Source organism: Podarcis erhardii, assembly GCF_964252035.2.
Source record: "Podarcis erhardii genome assembly, chromosome: 16".
Taxonomy (NCBI): domain Eukaryota; kingdom Metazoa; phylum Chordata; class Lepidosauria; order Squamata; family Lacertidae; genus Podarcis; species Podarcis erhardii.
Window position 1 is genome coordinate 29,225,947 of NC_138514.1, and position 16,067 is coordinate 29,242,013.

At 46.9% G+C, this 16,067-nt stretch overlaps 1 protein-coding gene across 3 annotated transcripts in view; it reads left to right on the top strand.

The window, feature by feature from the left end:
- GTF2IRD1 (GTF2I repeat domain containing 1) overlaps positions 1 to 16,067 on the top strand; it is a 91,956-nt gene that overhangs the window by 16,211 nt on the left and 59,678 nt on the right. The window contains exon 2 of one of the 3 annotated variants that reach the window (XM_081843494.1): positions 10,776 to 10,851. The exons of the other annotated variants lie outside the window; for them this stretch is intronic. The gene's annotated coding sequence lies outside the window, so the exon portion shown is untranslated. The remainder of the gene's footprint in view (positions 1 to 10,775; positions 10,852 to 16,067) is intronic. 3 annotated transcript variants of the gene reach the window in all.

A 16,067-nucleotide genomic window follows, 5' to 3' on the forward strand; every position in this document is an offset into this window, starting at 1 on the left:
AATTTAGCATGCCATGGCGCTGTATCAATCAAAAAGCCACAGTTCTATAACACAACAAAGAGGGAATGCAGTGCGAAAGGAACATTAGAAAATGGACAGGGGAGCCAGCGCTGCAACCAGGAAAACGAACACAGTAACCTCCACGTCTGAATTGCACCCCTTTCTTGAAACCTTGGGAAATCACTGCCAGTTACTCTATGCAGATAATACTGAACTAGACTGGCTCAACAGAAGAGAGCTTCTGACACGAAGCTGTCAGGTGGAGGTGTTTGCATACGTTTATGTGGTTCCTCTCCTGAAAGGTGCAGGTACTACAGACAGGAGAAGGAATAAATAAGGCTGTTCTTCCAGTATTTGCTCTTCGATTCAAAAAATAGCAGCATGCAAAGCTTTCTCATCTCCATCCTCCTTTTGGTACCGTTCCTGGAGATTTCTTCCTTGCAGTCATCTTCGGCCGGGAAATGGCTTGGCAGCAAATACTGCTTCTGATTTCCTGCGTGACTTTCTCAGATCCCCCTAACCTCTTGCAACTCATCTTCTTTTTTTAAAAAAAAAAATTTTATTAAGATTTTTTAAACATAAATGCAAATATAATAAACAATGTAACATATATCATAATATAATTTCTTAACTTCTTTGGACTCCCTCACGTCTTCCGCTCCCACTTGCATCATTGTCAATTCTTGCCCGCAATTTATCATCTTGTTTACATTCTTATGTCCCGTTCATTTAGAATATAATCTATCTTGCAACTCATCTTCTGTCTCCGTGTGCTGCTGATAGAAAAAGGAGAAGCTGTTTTCAAGAGAAAACGAGAGTCACTTTTTCGGGTTTACGCTGCTTCCGATCGCAAGCACTTTGATCACAGGAGGAGAAGTTTAGGTACCGGCAAATGTGTTTTGCCCTTCATCCTTCGGGCCATGGCAAGATATAATTAGGAGTGGCATCTGATGGTTACTGTCAAAAGCGAGGCTCCAGTGTCTTGATTTATGTGGAGAGGCCTTTAGATCTGGGTGATCCCATTTGCCCTGATACCTCTTGGGGGGGAATTGTGGAGCGTCATTTTTTGTTACTGCCTGCTAGTGGCTGACCTAAGATCATACAATGAGATGTGGCGGATGAGCTCAGTGGTCCATTTAATCCTGCATCCCGTTTCCCTACCTATGGGAAGCAGGACATGAGTGCAATAGCCCTTTTGTTCCCTGGCAGCTGAAATTCAGAGGCATGATCCCTCTGACTCTCTACTAATACAGGTATAATTAGTAGCCATACAGAAACCTTTCCTTCACCATAGATTTATCTGATTGCTTCTAAAGCAGTGTTTCCCAACCTTGTGCCTCCAGCTGTTTTGGGACTACAATTCCCATCATCCCTTGCCACTGGTCTTGCTAGTCAGGGATGATGGGAGTTGTAGTTCAAAAAACAGCTGGAGGCACAAGGTTGGGAAACACTGTTCTAAAGGGCAACCATCACCCCTGGTAGCAAAGCTGCTTAACGGAGTCCAGAAAGAAAAATCCCGACAACACTTTACTGAAAAAACTTGAACAGAAACACCATATAATGTGAAGAGAAAGGGACAGGGAGGTTTTCTCTTTCTTACTTCGGGCTTTGTACATAGTGAGGAGACATTCAACCAAAAATACAGAGGAAATCTCCCTCAGAACGACACAGCCAATCGGAGCATGTGCCACCTCAGCAAAGATCATGCCACTCTGCCTGGTTGCTAAGCAACACCACCTGCCCCACCCCAGGCTAGTTGACGTTAGCACCAACAGAATTAACCCTTGATTTGCAAACTGAACGGTCCCTGCTATTGCACTTCCAACGACCACATCTTTCAGCAGATACTCATTACTCCTTGAATGAAGAAGTGCTTTCTTGTGTGTGCCCTGAAGCTTTTACCCGTCAGTTTCTAGTAAAAGGAGATAGGAAGAAAAACTTTATCTCTGACCACACCCTGAATAATTTTAGAACAGTCGTGTCAATCAGTCCATTAAATTTAGTAGCCTTCAACAGTGGGAGTAGGCCACCAGGGAGAGAGGGCCTTCTTAGTGGTGGCACCCTAGCTATGGAATAGTCTCCTGCTTGTTCTTCTTAGGAGGTGCCTAGACAGCTGCCTGAAAGTCCTGCTCTGGTGGCAACAACCATCTCCTTCCTCTGGTAAAGTCCGCCATGCCATTTTTGTTTCTAGCTTCCCAAAGGCTGCCGTTTCTGATTAAGAGTCGCTGCTGCTACTTCTTTTTTTAAAAAATATCATTTTCATTCCTTCCCCCACCACCCTGAAGGCAAGTTTTGTTTGCAGGATTAGAAGCAAATAAATATTTATGCAATATGCAAATAAGACGAGATAAGATTTGAGCGCCGTGGAAAACGGGAAGCCTTTTAAGAGTTGCGGGGAGGAGATTAGGGAGCGTTTGCTGGCGTACCAAATTCCTTGTTGTCTGAAGAGGAGGTTTCGTCTCCCCCACTTTCCCTAGTAGGGATGCAGGAAGGGAAGGAGGAGCAAGAAGTGCATGGCTGCAGGATCAGGCCAAGGCCCATCTAGTCTGGCATCCTATATTCCAGAGCAACTGGGCAGATGCCTCTGGGAAGCTCACAAGCAGGACTCAAGAGCGAAAGTCCTTTCCCCAGGCATATTAGAGCCATTACTACTGCTGGTCCTGCAGGTTGTAAGCAAGCATTATGGGCTGGTGCAGCTGAGAACCTTTATCCCATTGAATTTATCAAATCCCCTTTTTAAAAACCTGCAGGTTGTAAGCAGGTAAGTAAGTTGCTGGCACACCTTCCAACATTTCTCCGAAGAAAATAGGGACACCCTATTCCATTATTAGTATTATTATTAGTATTAGTATTAGTACAGTGGTACCTCGGGTTAAGAATCTACCATATTTTTCGCCCTATAGGACACACTTTTCCCCCTCCAAAAATGAAGGGAAAATGTGTGTGCATCCTATGGGGTGAATGCAGGCTTCAGGAAGCTATCTGCAAGCCTTGCGGAGAGCTGCCTGCATCCTGAAGCCTGGGCGCACTGCGCAGTCGCGCCCCGGGCTTCGGGTAGCTCTGCGCAAGCTGTGGGAGGGCTCCCACGGCTTGCGGAGAGCAGCCTGTTCTGGGGGCTGAGGTCGGGGGGAGCTCGGGCTTCCCCCACCCCAGCCCCACGCCGGGGGGGGGGAGAATAATTTTTTTTTTCTTTATTTCCTCCCCCACAAAATTAGGTGCGCCCTATGGGCCGGTGCGCCCTGTGGGGCGAAAAATACGGTAATTCGTTCTGGAGGTCTATTCTTAACCTGAAGCTGTTCTTAACCTGAAGCACCACTTTACTTAATGGGGCCTCCCATTGCCGCCACGCCGCTGGAGCACGAGTCTGTAACCTGAAGCGTATATAACCTGAAGCGTATGTAACCCAAGGTACCACTGAATTAGTATTATTATTCTACCCCACCCATCTGACTGGGTTGTCCCAGCCACTCTGGGTGGCTTCCAATATTAAACATTAAAAACGTCCCTATACGGGGCTCCATTCAGATGTCTTCTCAAGGTTTTATAGTTACTTATCTCCTTGGCTCCATGGTCGCATAACTCCATATCCTCCAACATTTCTCCCATGAAACTAGGGATGTCCTAAGGAAAAGCAGGACATTCCAGGATCAAATCAGAAACTGGGATGGCTTCTGTAAATCTAGGACTGTCCCTGGAAAATCGGGACATTTGGAGGGTCTGTGGTGCAAAATCCACCGTTTAGCTGTGGATCTTGAGATGCTCAGGTAATTAGTATTCCGTACACCAAATATTCATCTGCAAACAGCATATGCTCCAGCTGTCCCTATTTGCTAGGCACAGCCTCTATTTCCTGGCCTCAGTCTCCAGCACGTAGCAGCATAGGGTGCTGCCTTCCACTGGAGTCAGAACATTGGTCCATCTAGACCAGTACTGTCAACACTGACTGGCAGCTGCTCTTCAGGGATTTGGACAGAAGTCTTTCCCAGCTGGGGATTGAGCATAGGAAACTTTGCATGGAAAGGACTTGCTCTGTCACTGAGGCTCCATCTGCCCCATACATTCAAATCATACCACTTTTAAGTTTTCCCCAAAGAATCTTGGGATATGCTCCTTCACCTTCCGATTGATAAATCCTGACGAGGCTTAAACCCATAGAGGGATCTGGAGCAGAGAGAGCGGGAGAGAGCAGGAACCATCAAGTTAGAGGGACTGAGAACATTGAATCAGAGCACCAAAGGTGGTCAGATCTGGATCCTTCAGAACCATGGACAGGTCTTGGGAAGCAGAGGAGTTGCTCTGATGCACTGTTCTTTGGACTTAATGACATAGCAACGTCAAGGAAAAGTCCCCTTGCAGCAGTATTATCACACTTCAACCAAGCTCTTTCACAGAGCCTTGCTTTCCTCCACAAACCACCACAAGGTCTCCCGACACTGAGCCTCACAGATCAAACCTTTCAAACTTGCACTGATTTTACCCAATTTTTCCATGACGGTTCCTGAGTCCATGGGACAGATTTTCATGGTTGGATACAGTCAGATGGCAATTTGAATCAATATGGTGGACTGTAACCACTGGTCTTTAGCCGCTGGGTTCAAAACTGCACTGATTTTTTGAATTCCTGAGCATCGGCAGCAGGTACGAGGCTGCTAGTAATAAGTAATCCACAGATCAGTGGTAGAGCACATGTTTTTCATGCAGAAGGTCCTAGGTTTAATCCCTTGCATCTCCAGATTAAAAAGGATTAGGGAGCGGGTGATGGAAACGGGACTCTGGAGAGCCTCTGACGGTTGGGAGTGGACAATACTGAGTTAGGCAGCCAAAATGTCTGAGCTGGTGTAAGGCGGCTTCCTTGAGTCGTTAGGGATTGTTCTGTGGTCTGACTCATAGCTGAAGGTGAGCCTTAGGCTCCAACTACACTGTACATTTAAAGTACCATGAAACCGCTTCATTCAGCCATGGCTTCTGTACAAGAATCCTGGGAGGTGTGGCTTCTTTCCCAAGGCTGCTGAGAGTTATTAGCAGGCTCTGCCTATCCCCTCCCAAGAGCTACAATTCCCACAGCTCCCTCTGAAGAGGGATTGATTGTTAAAACACCCTGGGAATTTTAGCTCTGTGAAGTGGGAAGGGGGTCTCCTAACAACCCTAAGCACCCTTAACAAACTACAGTTCCCAGGATGCCTTAGAGGAAGCCACGAACAGTTAATGTTGTACAGTGGTACTTCAGGTTACATACGCTTCAGGTTACATATGCTTCAGGTTACAGACTCCACTAACCCAGAAATAGTGCTTCAGGTTAAGAACTTTGCTTCAGGATGAGAACAGAAATTGGGCTCCAGCGGCGTGGCGGCAACAGGAGGCCCCATTAGCTAAAGTGGTGCTTCAGGTTAAGAACATGAGGTACTACTGTATAATAGTGCTTTCAAAGTACAGTGGTACCTTGGGTTAAGAACTTAATTCGTTCTGGAGGTCCGTTCTGAACCTGAAACAGTTCTTAACCTGAGGTACCACTTTAGCTAATGGGGCCTGCCGCACCGCTGCTGCGTGGTTTCTGTTCTTATCCTGAAGCAAAGTTCTTAAACCGAGGTACTATTTCTGGGTTAGCGGAGTCTGTAACGTGAAGTGTTTGGAACATGAAGTGTCTGGAACCCGAGGTACCACTGTATAGTGCAAATGGGGCCTCCGTTTCAGATCTTCACTCAAGCCATCAAACTCAGTGGATGACTTTGGGGGTCTCTCCCTCCCTCCCTCATTTTTTCAACCTTTTCTACCTCGCAGGAAGTGTTAGAAACTCTCATATATAAATCCTTTAGCAAGTGTTACAGTTAGCAATATGTAATGTCTAGTTGTTGTTCGGGGGACAGAAGGCTCAAAAGTCGTGTTTTTCAATATGACTTTTTGGTTCCTGAAATTTGTTCTGATCGTGCAGATAAAATAGCATGGATAGAATTCCACAGGATATGTTGCTAGTGTGTGAAAACAGTCCAGATCCAATGATCTCCTGGCATGCACCTCCAGAGGCACCCGGGCATCTTCACTTGGTCGCAAGTGGCCGATAGCCAGGTGCAAAATGCGCCTGGCGAATTTCAAATGCTGTTTCACAGGACTGCTGCAAGGATAAAACGAGGGCGGAAGTTACAGGGAACCAGGCAGAGGGCCTTCTCGGTAGTGGCACCCACCTTGTGGAACGCCCTTCCCCCAGATGTCAAGGAGATAAGCAGTGATATGACATTCAGAAGACATCTGAAGCCAGCCTTGTATAGGGGAGTTTTTAATGTTTGATGTTTTACTTTGTTTTTATATTTTGTTGGAAGCTGCCCAGAGGGCTGGGGCAACCCAGTTAGATGGGCAGCGTGCAAATAGTAATAATAATAATAATAATAATAATAATAATAATAATAATAATAATATGTCTACTCCACCTGGAGCCCCTTGGAGGAAAGGTGGAATATAAGTGCAAATTAATAACCCATGCTTTTGTTTTTAAATGTGGGGAACAGGTTAGCGTGGAAACGCTGAGTGTGCAGCTCTCCCGAGTCCCCAGCGCCTCGGGGAACGCATTTTTTGCCTCATGAAATGTGACTAATTATTTACTTGACGGTAGGCCTCTCTCTGTAGGCTGCGCTGCCCTCTCTTTTGAGCTGGGGGAGAGAAAAACACACACAACCACCCCGTGTATACAAAACCCTAGTCAAGGGAGCTCCCTTTCCAGGTGGGAACAACAAGCTTTTTATATTGCCTCTTCTGGATCTCGCCAAGCGGGTGAGAATAAAGATTTACAGTGTTTGGGAGATTAAAGGCCCTTGTTACGTTGTTCAAATACCACGAGATTAGTTTCCAAGGCGACGGATGCCAGTTGCCATAGGCACCGTAGGGGCCTGGAATTGAGATTGAGGATGTATTTATTTATTTATTACCCTGGTCACGCAAACAGTAGCTGAACCGCAGTTGTGTGTGCACGTGTGCATGTGTGTGTTGAGCAGAAAGCAAGGAGAGGGTGGGGGAAAAGATTGTTGTGACTCTTAAATTTTGATGTTCAATGTTTTATTATGTTTTTATATATGCTTGAAGCTGCCCAGAGTGGCTGGGGCAACCCAGGGTATAAAACGACAACATTTACATTGGTAAATGTTTTTATTACAGTGGGATGCGGGCGGCGCTGTGGGCTAAATCACAGAGCCTAGGACTTGCCGATCAGAAGGTCGGCAGTTCAAATCCCCGCTGCTCGGTCCCTGCTCCTGCCAACCTAGCAGTTCGAAAGCACGTCAAAGTGCAAGTAGATAAATAGGTACCGCTCCGGTGGGAAGGTAATCGGTGTTTCCGTGCACTGCTCCGGTTCGCCATAAGTGGCTTAGTCATGCTAGCCACATGACCCGGAAGCTGTACGCCGGCTCCCTCGGCCAATAAAGCGAGATGAGCGCTGCAACCCCCGAGTCGGTCACAACTGGACCTAATGGTCAGGGTTCCCTTTACCTTTACTTACCTTGGGTTACATAAGCTTCACGTTACAGACTCCGCTAACCCAGAAATATTACCTCAAGTTAAGAACTTTGCTTCAGGATGAGAACAGAAATTGTGCTTCGGCAGTGCAGCAGCAGCAGGAGGCCCCATTAGCTAAAGTGGTGCTTCAGGTTAAGAACAGTTTCATGTTAAGAATGGACCTCTGGAACGAATTAAGTACTTAACCCGAGGTACCACTGTAGTATTATTATTATTATTATTATTATTATTATTATTATTATTATTATTGAATAGGATGTCCCTGTTTTCATCGGAGACATGTTGGAGGATATGTCTTACCATATTTTTCGCCCTATAGGACGCACTTTTTCCCCTCCAGAAATGAAGGGGAAATCTGTGTGTGTCCTATGGGGCGAATACAGGCTTTCGCTGAAGCTTGGAGAGCGAGAGGGGTCGGTGCGCACCGACCCCTCTCACTCTCCAGGCTTCAGGAAGCTATCAGCAAGCCTGGGGAGCCCGCGGGAGTTTCCGCAGGGCGCCCTGAAGCAGAGCGCCCCACGCGCCGGGCAGACATCGGCCAGCCCCACAAGCTCGGGGGACAGCGGGGAGGCGCAGTGCCGCCATCCCGCTGTTCCCCGACCTGGTTTTGGGGGGGAAATAAAGGGGGGGAAATTTCCTTTATTTCCCCCCCCCCAAAAAAAATTAGGTGCGTCCTATGGGACGGAGCGTCCTATGGGACGAAAAATACGGTAATTGTTTCATAACATGCTGTTTGCCGCCCTGGCTTTTTGTGGTGGAAGGGAAGGATATACATTTAATTATTAAACTATGTGGAGGACAAACACGACTCCGAGGAAGCCAGTTTCGTTTCACTTCCTCTAGATTTGTGACTCAGGTCATTCTTGTTTAAAGAGCCCTGATTGGTTGAGGAATTCCTTGCTTGGTTCCTGCTTCTCTCGCTCTTCATTTTATTATATTGGATCATTTTCTCAGTGCATATTTCTAAATATGATAGATGCCTTTTGTGCAAAAGGCAAGGTGAATTCCCACCCCCCCATAGAATAAAGTTAAATAGTAACAAGTACTTAATAACATAACAAAATTTGAAAAAACTATTCTCCTGCAAAAACTATGTTAAAAATCACCCCCTTGTCTTAAATCCCAATTTAAAGAGTAGGGTTGGGGGGTATCTGGTTTTCAACATTGTGATATATCACCAGTTGCAATATACTGATATGTCATGATGTCTGAAATAAGGATGGAGCTATGTAGAGGCATTGGGTGGCTTCACATTTCCCCCTGTATTGTGATTTTTGCATAACGCGCGCGCACACACACACACACACACACACACCATGATGCCAGGTCCAAACCACAATATGGACTTCAAACCGGTTTGGGATGATATAACAATATATCACCCAGCCTTACTTAAGAGAGCTGTGTGTTTCTAAGACTTAAGGTAAAGGTAAAGGGGACCCCTGACCATTAGGTCCAGTCGTGGCCGACTCTGGGGTTGCGGCGCTCATCTCGCTTTATTGGCTGAGGGAGCCAGCATACAGCTTCCGGGTCATGTGGCCAGCATGACTAAGCCGCTTCTAGTGAACCAGAGCAGTGCACAGAAATGCCGTTTACCTTCCCGCCGGAACCTATTTATCTACTTGCACTTTGATGTGCTTTCGAACTGCTGGGTTGGCAGGAGCAGGGACTGAGCAATGGGAGCTCACCCCGTCACGGGGATTCGAACCGCCGACCTTCTGATTGGCAAGTCCTAGGCTCTGTGGTTTAACCCACAGCACCACCCACGTCCCGTTTTTTAAAAAATGCTCCAAGTGCAGACTTTCATTATCAGTGACTTTGGAAGGTACGTTTTGATTGGCAAGGAATTTAACGGCCTCTCTCGAGGGAATGCAGAAAGCAATCTGTGATTAGGAAGAGGGGAGCAAAGGGGAGAGGGAATAGGCTGCTAGTGATGAATTGAGATGGTCTTAGTTCATTAATACACCTTGCTAATTTTAGCCTTCCTTCTGAAACCTTTGCTTCTGCGATGTGCAATTTCCCAGCTAGCATCAGAAGTTTGTTTTCATTCTTTTTGTGGGGCGGTGCCCCCGGAAGTGGCTGCTGGGTCCCGCCAGTGACCCATCTAGTTCAGGCGGAGACTTGGCGTCAAAGAACTTCTTTGCTGGAAGAAGTTCAAGAAACGCCCACTGACGGATTCTGCCAGCGATTGAGACAGCCACGAATGGGTGGCTGTCCGGACAGAAAGGGTTCACCCAGGTAACTCAGCCAGTTGTCGCGACGACTTACGCACGAGCAACCCCCTAGAACCATTACATCATGGCTAGCAGCCCTTAATAGTCTTAGCCTCCCTGAATTTGCCCAATCCTTTTTTGAAGCCATCTAGTTTGGAGGTCATCGTTGCCTCTTGTGGCAGTGAGTTCCACAGTTTTAACTGTGTACCACGTCCTGAATCTCTTTCCTGAATCTTCCCATGTTCAGATGTCCAGGAATTCTAGTGTTACGAGAGATGGAGAAGAAAACCTTTCTCTATCCACTACCTCTACACCATGAATACTTTTATAAACTTCTATCGTGGCACCACTTCCTACTTGCCTTTTCTTTAAACTAAAAAATTCCCGGACGCTACAACCTTTTTCCATCAGGGAGTTGCTCCATCTCCTCGGTCGTTTCAGCGGCCCTTTTCTGAAAGATTTCCTTGGCAGATCCAGGAAATTTGTGCAACAAGCGCGTGTTTGTAGGTGAAGCAGGATTCACTAACAACATTCTCAGGCAGTGGCGTAGCGTGGGGGGTGCAGGGGGGGCCGGCCGCACCGGGCGCAACATCTGGGGGTTAGGGTTAGGGGGCGCAAATCCACGGGTTAGGGGGCGCAAATCCACGGGTTAGGGGACGCAAATTACTTGCCTTGCCCCGGGTGCTGACAACCCACGCTACGCTACTGTTCTCAGGTGCACATTTAAATCCTGGGAACTGTAATTTGTTAAGGCTGCTGGGAGTTGTAGCTCTGCAAGGGGTTCAACTGCAGTTCCCAGGATTCTTTGGGGGAAGTTGTGTGCTTTAAATGTGCTTTGCCTTGCCCTGGCCTGTGAGCTTGAGAAGCCAAGCCACTGCTTTCTCTGACGCTCCCTTTTCACTAACCACTTTCTTCTTGCCTTGACCATATGTCTTGTCTCGTCTCTCGGCTGCCTTCTGTCTGCTACCCCTACATGTCACTGCTAATTTACTGTAGCATTCAGCATTTACTATTGTCTGATGCCCCCAGAAACTGAAGTGGGCTTTTTTGTTTGTTTGGCAGAGGAGTTGAGTCGAATGTTCAACTGCAGGTCGAAATTTCACACAACTGAACCAGGCCTATGTGAATTTAATTACAGGTGTGTTCATCCTTTGTTTTTCTTTCTTAAGGAGAATGAAATCTAAATAACCTCCTGTGCTCATTCACCTTCCTCTACGCTTTGAGAGAATTTAGAAGTAAGCGAAACAGTGGCTGTGGGGTGCGTGAGTGTGTAGTGCTTTGCTGCAGCACACGAGAGTTTATGTCTTTGATCTCAAACAGCCCCATCACCAAAGGGATGCTGAACCCCAGGGAGCGGCATCCTTTTGAAACAGAAGCTTGAACGAATTCCCTCCAGATCTTCCAGAAATCAAAATAGAACAGCCTCTCTTTTTTCATGTCGGCAAAAGCTGTCTTGATTTTTTTAAAAAATATCTTTGCTCTCTCCCTTCCTCTATTCCCCTCAAACCACCCCAGGAATTGTAGCTCTGTGAGGGAAATAGGGGTCTCCTAACAACTCTCAGCACACGTAAGAAACTATGGTTCCCTGGATTCCTTGGGGGAAGCCATGGCTGTTTAAGAACTGGAAGGCTGCATAGAATCGGAATTGTAGAGTTGGGAGGGACCCCGAGGGACATCTAGACCAACCCCCTGCAATGCAGGAATCTCAACTAGATCATACATGACAGGTGGCCATCCAACCTCTGCTTCAAAACTTCCAAGGAAGGAGAATCAACCACCTCTCCTGGGAGTAGGTTCCACGGTCAAAAAGCTCTGTCAGAAAGCTTTTCCTGATGTTTATCTCCTTTCTTGTAACTTGAATCCATTGGTTCGGGTCCTACCCTCTGACGCAGGAGAAAACAAGCCAGCCATTTAGATATTTGAAGATGGGTATCATGGCACCTCTCAGTCTCCTTTTTACCAGGCAAAACATACCCAGTTCCCTCAACTGTTCCTCATAAGGCTTGGTTTCCAACACCTTATCATCTTGGTTACCCTCCTCTGCACACATTCCAGTTTGTCAATATCCTCCTTAAATTTTGGTGTGCAGAACTGGAAACAGTGCTCCAGGTGTGGTCTGACCAAGGCAGAATAGTGGGATAGTTTGTCCACCTTTGGTCCCCACCCTGCACTCAGCTCTCACCTGTAGTTCTTAGAAGCTGTCAGCATGTGACAGTGGCCAGACTACAGGAATGGCTTTGACTGGTTGGCTAAACGAGGTGAGGGTAGCCATTGAGTCTCAAACCCTCAGTGAGTTAGGGATTCCCCTGCATGCAGCAGATTGAATGGATGAGACCAACAGTGGGTCCAATGGTCAAGAAGGCGGTTTCTGCATGTGCTATAGAGGGAAGTGAAGGGCAGATGGAGCTCATCAACCTGGGAAGGTAGCCTATCTAGGAAAAGGAAAACTCTGATCCTAAACCTCTGCTGCCTTGTAGGACATCTTCAGGAGAAGAAAAGGCTAAGGAGTAGCACAATTCTGGAGCGGAGTTCCTAAGACGGTTGGATGGTGTCTTGTACACCTCCTTCCGGCAACTCCTGCAGCCAAACTGGTGCCAAAAGTATTGCTCTGCTTTCCTTTGGACCACATAAGCGAGGACAACAGTGTGTGTGTGTCTTGTTGTCTGGACAGCCCAGACATGCTGCCCAGGCTTGCACCCTGGAAAGGTCACTTCAGTGCTGCTAACACAGCAGTTTGACTTCACCCCCCGGAGGTGCACTCCATTGTCTCTCAAAACATAGAGATGCCAACAATTGCTTACCTTGATTGTGGCACTATGCTTCTTTTGAGGCAGCGTAGAATAGCATTAAGGGACGCGGGTGGTGCTGTGGGTTAAACCACAGAGCTTAGGACTTACTGATCAGAAGGTCAGCGGTTCAAATCCCCATGACAGGTTGAGCTCCCGTTGCTTGGTCCTTGCTCCTGCCAACCTAGCAGTTTGAAAGCACGTCAAAGTGCAAGTAGATAAATAGGTACCACTCCGGTGGGAAGGTAAATGGCATTTCCGTGCGCTGCTCTGCTTTGCCAGAAGTGGCTTGGTCATGCTGGCCACATGACCCGGAAGCTGTACGCCGGCTCCCTCGGCCAATAAAGCGAGATGAGCGCCGCAACCCCAGAGTTGGTCACAACTGGACCTAACAGTCAGGGGTCCCTTTACCTTTACCTAGAATAGCATTAGCTGTTTTTGCTGCTGTTGACCCATGTTACACTTGTAGTCTAATAAGAGACATTAGACATATAGTGCAGATAGGGTTGTTTCTTGTGTTCCTTTTAAATCAGCAAATATGGAAACACCTTCAAGCTCTTGTAATTCCCCTCTGCAATATAACAAAGCTAACCCTAATCTTATGCACAGGCCTACTGGCATACATTTGCTTTGTCTGCATGTTACTAGTCCTCAAAGAGGAGCGATCAATCCTGGATTTCCCCCTCCTTCTTCTCCTCCTGTTTTGTGGCTGGCAGGCAGGCTGTGTTCGCAAGTTGTGTTGCCAACCTGCCCTAGAAAAAGTGGGGAGAGAAAAGGGTGGTCCAAGGGTCTGTGGCGTTCCTAGGCAATGTTTTCCATCTGCATTTCGGGCGCTTTTTGAAATGGGAAGCATTTCTAGCCATGCAGGGTTGGTCGTTGTCCAGGGCCCAATGAATGCAGGGTGTGTCTCTGTGCATGTCTTGTGAGCAAAAGGCTTAATCAATTTGAGGCCCCTGAACCTTCTTTCAAAGTCAGAGTCATCACGCACCCTCCTTTCTCCCTGCAATGAGGACGTGAAGTCATCAACATGCCTTGGATTTGAGTAACCACAGCTTTGCCCTCTGTGTCTTGGATAAGGCCCCATGACTCTTCTCTCGGAGTCTTGTGGCTTCTGGACAGGCCTGGTCCCCGACGCCTCTTGCTGTACAAACCCATCGGTGTCTCCATGGGCAGGTTCCTCAGCAAGGACCTGTTTGTTTGCTTAGTCCAAAGAGAAGTTCATATCTGAAGCACCCATCCAAAAGCTCCTTCAAGGAGCTTCCGTGGGGTTATCTGGAGGTTCGGAGTACGTTGTCAGCTGATGACACTCAGCTCCATTTCTCCTTTACATCTGCAGGTAAGGAGGTGGAAGTGCTGGACCAGGCATAGGCAAACTCCAGCCCTCCAGATGTTTGGGACTACAATTCCCACCATCCCTAGCTAACAGGACCAGTGGTCAGGGATGATGGGAATTGTAGTCCCAAACATCTGGAGGGCTGGAGTTTGCCTATGCCTGTGCTGGACCAATGTCTTGCCTTGGTAATGGACTGGATGAGAGCCAACAAATCGAAGCTCAATCCAGGAAAGACTATGGCACTGTTAAGAGGCAGTTCCCCAGACCGGATGGATGGGAGGTTACATGGTCCTGATGGGGTTACACTGCCTCTGAAGGATTGGGTACATAGCTTGGGGGTACTCCTAGATCTTTTGCTGTCGCTCGAAGCTCAGGTGGCCTCGATGGCACAGAGTGTCTTCCATCAGCTTTGGCTGGTGGCCCAGCTGCACACTTATCTGGGTAGGGATAGATTCAGGTAGGTAGCCGTGATGGTCTGATGCAGTCAAAATAATTTAATTTTATATATATATATATATATATATATATATATATATATATATATATATAATAGTCTAGTAGCACCTTAGAGACCAACTAAGTTTGTTCTAGGTGTGAGCTTTCGTGTGCTTTTTGAAGAAGTGTGCAACAGAGTATCTGAAGAAGTGTGCATGCACACAAAAGCTCATACTTAGAACAAACTTAGTTGGTCTCTAAGGTGCTACTAGACCCAGGGGTCAGCAAATCTTTTCAGCAGAGGGCTAGTCCACTGTCCCTCAGACCTATTATTTCAACTGGATAGGGATAGCCTAACTTCTGTTGTCTATGCTCTGGTAATGTCTAGGTTGGATTACTGCAACGCGTTATATGTAGGGCTGTCTCTGAAGACAGTTTGGGAATTTCAGCTGATGCAGAATTTGGCAGCCAATTTGCCCACCAGGGCAAAACCGTTTGAGCATATGACACCGATCCAAGCCTGCTTGCACCGGCTGCCAGTTTCTGGGCCCAGTTCATAGCGCTGGTTTTGACCCACAACTTTAAATTCAAGTCTGGCCTATGAAACTTTACTTGCTTCACTTCTGCTTTTATTTATTAAAAAGCTGTGGTTCCCACATGCCTCCCCAACCTCAAAACTCCTGTTTCGTTTGGCAGTTGTGTGTGGTTATTACATAAGCCTCTCACCACAGAAGATGTTTTTCTGCTGGGCCTTGGGGTGACCTGGTGACAAACAAGGTTGCCGTGAGCTTGCTCCCCTTTAATAGTCAAGTAGAAGAAGGAATTTCAGCAGGTTTCTTCTACACAGCGGTGTACGAGCCCTTTTCTTGCTTTCAGCTGGCCCTTGGACCTGTGACAATCTGCTTCTTTTATCTATTATTTGTTAGATTTGTATCCCACCCTTCCTTCCCAAGCAGCGCAGGGCGGCAAACAGATACACAAAGCCAAACAAAACAAAACAAAACAAAAACACGAACCAGCAAAAACATTCTAAAAACAATGACAACCACAAAGGTTGCCAGGAATAGTATTCTTCAGGCACCAAATGTCAGGGCAAACTTTCACATTCCTCCTGAAAGTTAATAATGACAGAGATGAAGATAATAATGATAGAGACTAACTAGGAAGGGCATTCCACAACCGAGGGGACCACCACTGAAAAGGCCCTGCCAACGCAAAATTTACATTCGTTGCCCCACCCACTTTTGCCTCTGGCCCCACCCACTGCTGTCATGCGGCTCTTGGAAGGTTATTTCTTTTTATCGTACAGACCTACACCTCTACCATCCTGGGAAGCATATATGTGCCTCCCCCAAGCAGCTTTCATGTGTCCGAAGTATGAACACTTGTTCTAAAATAGGTGGGGGGAACTTGCTCCTCCCCAAAGCTGTACAACTATGGGGAAAAGTCTACTGTTTGTCCTACTCTGAATAGACACACTGAAATTAGCAAATATGGCAAAAGCCACACCTTTTAAAGTGCTCTGGTGCCACTTGAAAGAGTCGTGGCACATTGGTACATCTGTATTGTAAAGTAATATGTGAAAACCAATAAAAAAAGGGGGGGGAATAAAAAAATGAAAGAATGAGTCATGGCTTCCCCCAAAGAATCCTGGGAAATGTAGTTTGTGAAGAGTGCGAAAAGCTCTTAGGAGGACACACACACACACCGTTCCCCTCACAGAGGGACAACCTCCAGAGTTCCCTGTGAGGAAGGACTGATAGTTAAACCACGCTGGGAATTGTAGCTCTTTGAAGGAAT